Below are 10,714 nucleotides of genomic sequence, written 5' to 3' on the forward strand. Positions count from 1 at the left end.
AAAGGAAACATCGTAAGAAAGACAAAATTGAAATATATAAGAAAAGCAAGCAAAACTCAATTTTCCACTTTTTCACCACATATTATACCTTATGCTTCCCTAAAGCTGGGTGAAAGTGTTGATCTGCTTGAGGGGAGGAAGGCTCTACAGAGACCCTGCACTTGGGTCACAACAACCCCATGCAACGCTACAGGCTTGGGGAAGAGCAGCTGGAAAGCTGCTTGGCAGAAAGGGATCTGGGGGTACTGGTTGACAGCAGTGAGCCAGCAGTGTGCCCAGGTGGCCAAGAAGGCCACAGAATCCTGGCTTGTATCAGGAATAGTGTGGCCAGCAGGAGCAGGGAAGTGATTGACCCCCCGTACTCAGCATTAGTGAGGCCACACCTCAAATACTGTGTTCAGTTTTGGGCCCCTCACAACAAGAAAGACATTGAGGTGGTAGAGCGTGTCCAGAGAAGGGTACTGAAGCTGGTGAGGGGTCTGGAGCACAAGTCTTATGAGCAGAGGCTGAGGGAACTGGGGTTGTTTAGCCTGGAGAAGAGGAGGCTGAGGGAGACCTCATTGCTCTCTAGAACTGCCTGAAAGGAGGCTGTAGTGAGGTGGTTGTCAGTTTCTTCTCCCAAGTAACAAGCAACAGGGTAAGAGGAAATGGCCTCGAGTTGCACCAGGGGAAGTTTAGATTGGATATCAGGAAAAATTTCTTCACTGAAAGGGTTATCATGCACTGGAATAGGCTGCCCAGGGAAGTGATTGAGTCACCATCCCTGGAGGTGTTTAAAAGACAAGTAGACAAGGTGCTTAGGGACATGGTTTAGTGGACAGCTATAGTTGGACTCAACGATCTTAAAGGTCTTTTCCAACCAAATGATTCTATGATTCTAAAGTATTATCAAAAGAAAATGAGGGTGGCATTCTGTATCCAACATCAAAAAAAGCAGATCTTCATGTTAAGTCCTTGAACTGATACATACTTTTTTTTTTCTTCTTACATCTTTGTGGAATAAGTGAAAAAAATTCTTTATATTCCACTTGAGTAAGCAAGTTATCCCTCAGAGAAAATACTGTAGTCTAAATGTATTCATAATTTTCTCTGTATGTTGCAGAAGTTGTGTCATTTTGGGTTATCTCAATGATTTCATATATTGATCCAATCCCACTAATAACTGACACTGAAGTATCACAGAGGAATAAAGAATTTTGGGAAAATTAGAAATCATTTGTAAAACCTTCTCTGAAATGAGAGACAAAACCTTAGCCAGTGCTTCATTATCAAACCACCTTTATTACCTATTTTATCTGCTATCACATTTCATTTAGCTGTGATCTAGAATCTACGAGGCTCTATCAAAGAGAATAAACACATACTTCATACAAACAACAAATATATTCTCAGAAAAGCACACTGGATGATGCTACGTATAGGTTCCTTTGAAGATATTTTAGACATTCCCTTTCTGAATGTCTAAAACCCTCCTGTAGCTTTAAAAAACACTGGGTCAGGAGACAATAGAAGTATATGTGAAAATTTAAAATTTATAAAATATATTGCTTCACATAAAAAGCTGAAGATCTTCTGCTTTACTGAAATCAAGCCTGTAGTATACAGGTGCAAGCAGGTCAGCCATGCAGTTCCTGATGGACCTGGGCCTTGACTGAGCATCTTCTTTCTTAGGAACATTCTCACAAATCATTCTTTACAACTCAGCCAGACCTACCAGCTAATTGCCTTTTCCAAATTATCTCTTAAGATTTAATTTCCAGGACTGAATTTTCCAGTACTGAATATTTGTTCTTGGCAGCCTCAGAGCAACTCAGAAATACAGATTAAACAAACCATTACATGCTTAGACACCTGCTACTCTATGATATATAATTAACAGAGTCAAGTCTCAACAAATTAATTCGTTTCCTCATTGTTATGTTTAAGCAAGTGCTTGCCATTTAAAATAAAGCAATTCTGAGCAGTTTCCATTATGGGGTTATCTGTTCTTAATGTCATCATTTGCTACAACAGTAGCCAGAAGTGGATTTTCCGTGCTCACTAGATTGCAGTTTACTCTGGCATAGTAATTATCAATTATTCCCATCTATCCTGTTTCTTTATAGGTTCAGTACCACATTCTTCTTTCTAAACAGAAGTGGCGGTATTTGCTGAAGGCAAACCAAACAATGAGTTAGCATGAAGAAATATATTGGTAGTCACTGAAATTCTCACAGTTTGAAGATCTCCAAGCCAGGCATGCAATCGCTTTTGGATAGAGGAGTGAAATTAAGAAGCTGCATGGTAAGCTAAGAGGCTGACACTAGCCAAGAAAGGACTTCACAAGATGTTTGCAAAAGTTTACCCAACTTTTCCAAGCCACTGAAGATCACCTGGACCTCCCTCTAGGATTACAAGCATCTCTCTAAATTCCCAGGTTCACCTTCCACATGCCTCTTTACCTTTGGGATACATACCCACACTCTTCCCCTTACAAAGGAAGCACCTATACATCTCATTGGCTTGCTGTGCAAAAGCAACCCATAGTCAACTTCTTCCCAGTGCTACAACCTTGAAAAGCATCAAGCAGCATGCCTTACGGATCAGCTCAAAACACTCACTCTCAGTCTTCTTTGGGACTTTTTCATATTCCACTAATTTATCTGGCTGGCTTCCACTACAAAATGCCACAGTGCTTCTTCAGAACAAGTCTTTCATTGGTTTCTCTGATCTTCCACCAATACCAACCACCATTTTCAGAAATTGTCCTTTTCCCCACTAGTGCCCTCCTCCTTTTTTCTCAAAAAATTTCATAGGGTCAGCAACTGATTTTTATCTTATTAAAAAACCTGACTTACTATCCACGACAATATCTGACTCCTTACTGTATGCACTACTTGTTGCTTCTTCCTAAGGAGGGAGGTCAAAATTGATACAGCTAACATTCTGCTCTCTTTTAAAAAAAGGCAATTTCCCTTTGTGGGGTGTAGTAAATATGTACCCTAAATCTTTCAGCACTAGCTAAAATAATTCATTACAGTTTCCTACTGAAGGGAAATGAGGAAGGTGATCTTTATGTGCAAGCATGACAAAGTAACACCTGGAGATTTGACATGGTCATCCCCTAATATTTGTGAGGAAACCAGGGGCAGAAGGCAAGGCAGTTTCCAGTCAGAATGAATGCACACTGGAACTAGCTCAGGAGCAGTTCTCACTGGACTGCCCCCGTGCTTCTGTCAGTGCCACATTGATCTAGTCCTTATGTTAAAGAAATATTTCTTAAGTTAAATTTGAAACAGTGAAAAGATATCTTAATAAGAAGCATGTGCACACACACTCACTTGCAGACACATTTTCTTGACACTAACTGGCACCTGGAGATTCATTTCAATATTCAGCATCTCAGTTCTCTGCAAACATTTAGAGGGAAACAGAATGCATGACGTCCTGGGCTCCAGTAAAATCCATGGCAAAACTCCCACTGACTTCAGCTATCCTCATTCTTCCACTCAACCTCAAGTCAATGTGCCTTTTTGTTTATTTTCTTGTTCAAATACTTTCCGCTAACGATATTAACACAGGAAAAATAACTGCTTGTCAGCAGAGCCCTACAGAAATTGGCAGGTTCTGTTTGAAGGCGTTTATGCAAGCTTCTTCAGTTTGATTAGAGTAGATTCTAGCCGCAGCGTTTGGACCCAGATCAAGAGAGAAATTTCAAATTCTGCCCACAGAATGTTCATGTACAGCATCTGAATTGGGCTGAGGTCATTCTGCCTTCATTTTCATGCCTTGAGGTTTGTTACTAGCTTTAGAACCAGAAATTTGCAGTAAAAATCAGCTAAAGCCACCTCCTTTCACCTAGTTTCAGGACCAAATTATCTAACATCAGGAACTACTTACAGTGGTGAATATATGCCAACCGTTATCACACAGTGGTATCTAAGATGAAACATTTATTTCCCCTTTTAACCCTAAGGAAATATTATGATAACAAAATGTCGTCACCCCTGGAAAGCGTTGACTTTTACATGATGACCACAGGGTCCATTTTTGGACCAGCTCGTCTGAAATTCATTACACAAACCAAAGATTGGTGGGTAGGTTTTTTTCTGTTGTGTTCTAAGAAACTGTGGAGTCATAAAAGCTTCATGCCATGTGAGATTGGACAACAGAAGCTCTGAAAAGTTGCTCTTAACTGTGCAGCTGTAGCCCAGACCAAGAGAGAGAGTAGTATTTACAGTAATATTGATTTGCAGATCTCTGAAAATCAGTGGTCATTTAATTTCCATTGCTTCAGAGGAGTCTGCTGGAAAAGAGCCCATGTGTCCTTCAAGAAAACATTTCAAGTTGGAACCAGTAAAACTCTGAAGCTTACTGTGAGGACATAGAACTCAAGCTGGCATGGCCAGTTTATCTCTGCTGGATGTGTATTCTGAAGATTGATCCCAAAGGTCTTCCAGAAGCACCAAAATAACCACCAATACAGTTTTTTTCTCATTTCTTGTTATTCTTATTTTCTTGTCACTCTCAGTATCTACTTATTTCTGTTGTCCTTACAGGTGTTTTTCTCTGATCCATCTTCCTCTTGTGTCACAGTGCTAATCAAATATAGTGCTGTCCTCCCAGTGATACCATTCATCGATTCAAATAACGTGGACATGATGCTGAAAGGCTGTTATGTTGCAGTATCGTCTTAGATATTTCAAATAAAAGCTCCTGCAGCAGCATCTTAGCTAGTGGCTGTGCAAAGGTCACCCCCACCTATTTGAATGGAAAATCCACAGCATTAATTCATTTGTACATTCACGTATATTTGAAGGACAGAGAAGACTGGCAACCTGGTGAAGATTGTTGCCGAGTTGGGCACACAGGATCTGGTTAGTGAGTATTCCCGTAGACCCATAACTCTACACATAACCCCATTCTGTTTGACTTTTTCCCCCCCTTGGTTCTATTTTCCAAATCAAATTTTAAAGGGTTGGGTCTGACCTTCTCACCCTGAGAAACAGAGAAAGTGCTCAAGCAGGAATACCTGGCCAGTCACACTATTAAAACAAAAACAATTACTGCCTTATTTAACAAAACAAGCCACAATCTCAAAATGGTAGAGGCCGCCTATTTTGTTAAGGTCTTAATAGCATATTTTGTGGTTCCCTGAGGAATAATTCTCCTTATTCAGAGAAACACTTATTAACCTTCATAATTTATTTGTGGCTTCACTAAACACGCACATACTGTACTGCATGGCCATTAATCCTGGGAATGAACTTATTAATGATGGGTTAACCTTAAAAGGTTCAGTTTAGCTCAGATAACCACCCAGATTTCTGGATGCCTTTTTAAAATATATCAACTATTTGAGCCTCACTACTACACTTTTTCCAAAGTCGCTGTTACATGGCACACAGTTTCTAGTCAGCCCTCCCAGAAGGTCCCTAGTTTCTTCCCACCATGTTAGGTGAAGTGTTACCTCGGACATTTGTTAGCTGACACCACAACTTGCTTATTTGACATTCTGGGATAAAATCTTAGCTGTTAGCTAGAAGATCCTAGAGTAAAGCAGCCTGTGTTGTAGTCCTAGTCTTTGCCATCAGATGTACATGCTGCCTCTCCCCCATAACACTTGTTTCAATGTTCTTCCTCTGAGTGAGCTGCGAATGGTGGGACTACAGAAATTATTCCATCTGACCCCTATAAACTGTGCATATGGCTAGTCTATGCTGAAACCTCCTACAGCTTTTGTTACTTCATCTTCTTTTTTCAATAAACTACTTAATCAGTCAGGCCTTTTTTGATGCCTTGCATTTTGATATAGGGTCTCATGTGTGTTTCTACTGTCCTTATCACAACAGGATTCTGAACCTGTTCAGGACTATTAACACAGCCAGTATTAAAATAATCATTTATCTACAAAGTGTTTCTTAAATTTCCCAGAAATATGGTCTTGCTACTGCTTTCAGCTAGTTACTGCAACTGAACAGGAAGAACTCTTCCTTAACACATTCCATCATTTTCAGAAAATGGAGGAACCCAGTACTAATGACACTAACTTACAGAATTTAATACATACTACCATAGGGATATGTCTGTGGAGGCTGTGGAGGGAACAGACTTACCACGGCTATGTAAGCAATTACTGCTTGAACCAGAACTAACTTTACAGAAAGCTATAGTTATTTCTAGCCAAATTGAGACTGCAGTGGCAGAGGCTAAAATAATTGCTCAAGAGGCTATAGACCATGTCCAAGCAGTTCATTCATTAACAGTGTGATCTCTAAACTGACATAAGTGTGGCAGGCAGAGTGGTGGTAAATGGAGCACATTTGATACATCTAGAAAGCACCACGCCATCTCAACACCCTCTGATACTTCAAAGTCAGGCTTTGATTGTGAATCTCTACTGTGTATTGCCAACTCCACTCTGAAATGAAACCATGGACTGCAGGCAATTACTGCATTGAATTAAGTGCAGCAAAAGGGTGAGATAAACTAATCCCAAACCCGTGTCTACAGCTACCACACTCAAAGCCATGTGAAGACATCAGACATTCCACTTTTATTAAAAAAACCCTGAAAAATAAGTGAGCAAACAAAAACACACTAAAGCACCTAGGCTTCACGCCTATGCTGATTAAAGAGAAAACATTGAAAACATGACCAGATGTAGCCAATGTATCAAGCCTGACTAAATCTGCAGACAGACCGAAATAGTGGTGCTGAAAGATGTCAACTGCCCTGTGTAAATCAGCAGAGAATTAACTACTAGAACAAGCACTCCACAGGACCTTATCAGCACCACTGTAATGATACACATCTACTACCAACATACCTTGCGGGAGGGACTAGACAATGAGAAAAGGATGTCTTGTTGCTGCCATCTTTGTCTGGTTGGCTGGATAAAGGAGAGATGAGCAAAGAGATGTTTCTGACTGCCCTTGGGAAGAGAAGGAAGGTGCTAGTCTGGCCAAATCAGGAGGGAAAGGCTACTTGCTTCTCCTGACAGCTCAAGTACTTAAACATGCACTTGGGCACAGGGCTCACCTAACTGCACAAGACCAAAGAGACCACGGGACCAAGCAAGAATGTCCTGCTTTTGGAAGCGAAGCACCTGATTCTGTTTAAGGGCCTGAAAAACAATGCGCTTCCCTGTAGGTCGCACCAGCCAATACCAACTCAGCGTGAATGAGCAAGGCAAGACAAACACATGCTGTGCAACACATTCATACACACTGGCTAGCTTTCATGCACATAATTAAATGCAAACCTTGAAGTGAAAACACTTCCATAACTTGCTCATTGGAACGGTAAGGCAGATAACTGCTGTCTAGGGTGGGGAGGGCAATAGGCTCTTTGCTCACTAACAAATCACCCCATCTGTCTGACCAGCTCAAAGTACATTATAGGGAAGAGCAAGAAAATCTGAGGTTACCTAACTTGCAGAAAATGCAGGAAGATCCCCTGAGATAAGTGTGATGGGTGACCTCTGCCTGGCAGAGCTGAGAGGGACACTGCTCTGTGTCCCACTGAATGCCAAAGCCAGGTGCCTTCAACTCATTCAGAAGCTGCTTAGACAGTTGGCTGGAAGAGCAGTGGCTCAGAACCAGATTCAAGTCCTAGGAAATCCTGTTACTTGCCAGAGGCACGAGAAAGGAGCTGTAATACAGTTGGCCCAACTGTATCCATTGTTCCTGACACGGTGTATTAGGACCTTTTGGAACAGCATCAGAGAGCTTACAGTATGCTCCTGCTTGTAACAGACTACGCCAGCCAATGCCTAGAAATAAGCTTTCTTTCTGCCTTACTTCTATAACAGTGCATCTATAAAATACTCCTGTCTTGCCCTAATTATACACCTATTTGGAATACAAGCCTTGTTAGGTAAAACCTCCAAGAATAAAATAGACAGAGGAGCCGACTTGTTCTTTTTCCTCTATTTTCATTAGCACAGCCAGTCACAAAAGTGAAAGTAGGAAAACACAAATATTTTCCTAGAAATGTTCATTTTTAACTGCAAATATGTTTTTAGTTCTTTCTTTTTTGTCATCTCTTCAACCATTTTAACAACTCTGTCTTTTATGTGCTTAGAGATTGGGGGGGGGGGCATCATTCGCAACAACAATTATTATTTTCCATTGGAAATGTAGACAAAATTACTCTGACAAGCTGTGCTGAATAAAATGTGTAAAGTCTGCAAATACTTGTTTTATTTATAACACGGTAATCACCACAGCATTTCTGGTGCACCTAAATATAAATGGAACCCTATATTATAATTCCACAAGTTCCTGTTTGCTATTATATATACTAATTGCAAAAGAGTGTTTTCTGACTGAAAACACTGTGCACCACTGTAATGTAAATGTTAACTACAATAAAATAGTAACAGGCAATTGTTGTAGTTTACAGAGCTAAAAATATACATAGTATCTGCAAAGAACATGTAACAGGATAGGGCCAAAGTTTTTCTTGGGGTTTCATGTGGGGTTGACTGTGACTCAAAGTTTCGTTAATAAATATATTAAAATGTAAATCTCATTTAACACAACTCACATCCTATGGCAACTAGGAGGACAGAAATGGTCTTTCACTGACTCGCCCCGCTGGCTGCTGGTATAACAGTGTCATGAACACTGCAGCCTAAGTAAACGGGGAGGACTGACATTTCTATTTATTTACAAAGGATATCTTCCTTCCTTTGGTCTGCCTTCCTCCCTTCTTCACCCCCGCAGTCTAACCCTGCCCTGTCTGGTACGTGGGTATGGTATTTGTCTTCAAAACATAACAAATACAAGCTAACATTCACCAACTGTGACTTATCTGACAGCTCAGCACTCTGTTTCAAGTCATTCACCGTTGCAACTCGATTTCCACAAAGCCCTGCATCATACGGTGGCACCCTGCCAGGTCATAGGCTGCTCCATCTCTTGGAAATAGAAATTTGTCAGTTTACTGAGATTTTTCCTCCTTCTCTTAATACGTTTCATACATTAACCGGAAGAACATGTCAAATGGTATTATTGCAGGGAACAAAGATTCATAGTTCAGTAAAACTGTCCCTCAGTTTTCAGTGTGAAATTTTACTGCCCTGTTCAGCATAGGAATTCACCAAATTCATCTCCCGTGAAGATGTTGTTTTCCTAATATTCTTCCCTGGTCTAGAATAAAAATCCTCCTATGTGGTTCAGGTGTCAATTACTCCAGTCCAGAGGTAACATCCTCTCCATCTCTCTAACCAGACTTTTTTCAGACATATTAGGGCATGGGTCCAGACTCCTGCTATGATCAACTGCTTCCTGACCTCAGCTGCACCATAGGAAATCTATATTTATTTATTTTTTTTTATTTTGAGCGCCAATATGTTTTGTAGGTTTTTCCTTCCCACTTTTAGACTTTGGAATAGATCAAGGACTACTTGAGAGTGATAACGCAACAATACATAACAACAATGGCAACAACAAAAATTAATGAAGAAGCACCTTTATGTTCCAAAATACGGATTTTCCATTACAGCAAAAATTGTCTGCAAGTGTTTCTTAAGAGAGCTAGTGACAGGTGTTTTTGTCAAAAGTCCACTCGTGTCTGCAACTATTTCAGGAAGAATATAAACTTCTTAATCCCTTGGTATAATGGCTAAGTCATCATGAGCCAAATCCCATACTCTGGGGGGGCCTTCAAGATCTGCATGGCAACAATAAACTCCTTTTTTGTTCCTTGCTCCCGCATCCAATCTTCCTGCCCAATTACCTCGCACCGAAACAATGCCAGAACAGCAATTGGCAGGTGCACCCCTGGACTCCTAAATGTGAAAGCAAGAGTACCGTATTGACTCCAACTGCAAGGCTGGATTAGTGGGCTACAGCCTTTTCTTGCTTTCAGTGCCTCTGCACCCCTCCAGAACCTCAAATTAACCTAAAAATAAAACCCTTTACATACCCATTTTGCTCCACCACCTGAGTGGCTGCACTATCTGCTACACTGCAGGTTGCAGCCAGCATACGCAGAGCCAGATCAGATACCACATCCCTCTCATGGTGTCCAGAGGATGCAGTGAGCCAGGGAAAGGCACCAATGGATGGACCATCATTAAACCACTCTTGGGGTCATCCCCTAGCAAGCACCTCATGTTAGTCAGAGCTGCTCTTAGGAAACTGACTCTTAAACTAAGGACTTGCCCAAGGATTGTGAGAGACCACAGAAAATAGCTCCCTACTCTAGTCATCTGCAAATCAAGATAAATAATTTCCTAATTGTATATGTCTATGTTCTGTGCTATTTTCTGCTTATTGTTTGGCCATTTTCTGTACTATGGTGTTATGTTGACAAAGTCTTGATAGCCTGAGTAATGGGCAGTCACAGTTGCTTATTTCTCTCTTTGTGCCCTCCCTAACAACTGGGAGGGAAGATTTCCGCAGCTGAAGTGCACACACCTCCCATGTGGAGCTCTGTCTCATGGGGATACAGTCACAAAGACTGTCCTCCTTGTGTAACACAAAAATCCTCTCCTGTTGCTGGGAGACCTGTCCTCGATGATGGAAGCAAAGCTAGGAATCTGATCACATCTGTAATTTCATTTCACTGATACCTCTTTCAAAACACCACTTCCTCTCTAATGGAGTGATCATACTGGTATTAATCAGGTACGAGCAACAGAGCACCCAGCCCTGACTCACTTTCTTACTTGGACCTTGCTTAGACAGAGGAGGGTTGAACAAAACTTCAGTAAAGAGCTAAGGAC

The sequence above is a fragment of the Egretta garzetta genome, unplaced genomic scaffold (genome assembly GCF_000687185.1).
Source record: "Egretta garzetta isolate BGI_Z169 unplaced genomic scaffold, ASM68718v1 scaffold194, whole genome shotgun sequence".
Taxonomy (NCBI): domain Eukaryota; kingdom Metazoa; phylum Chordata; class Aves; order Pelecaniformes; family Ardeidae; genus Egretta; species Egretta garzetta.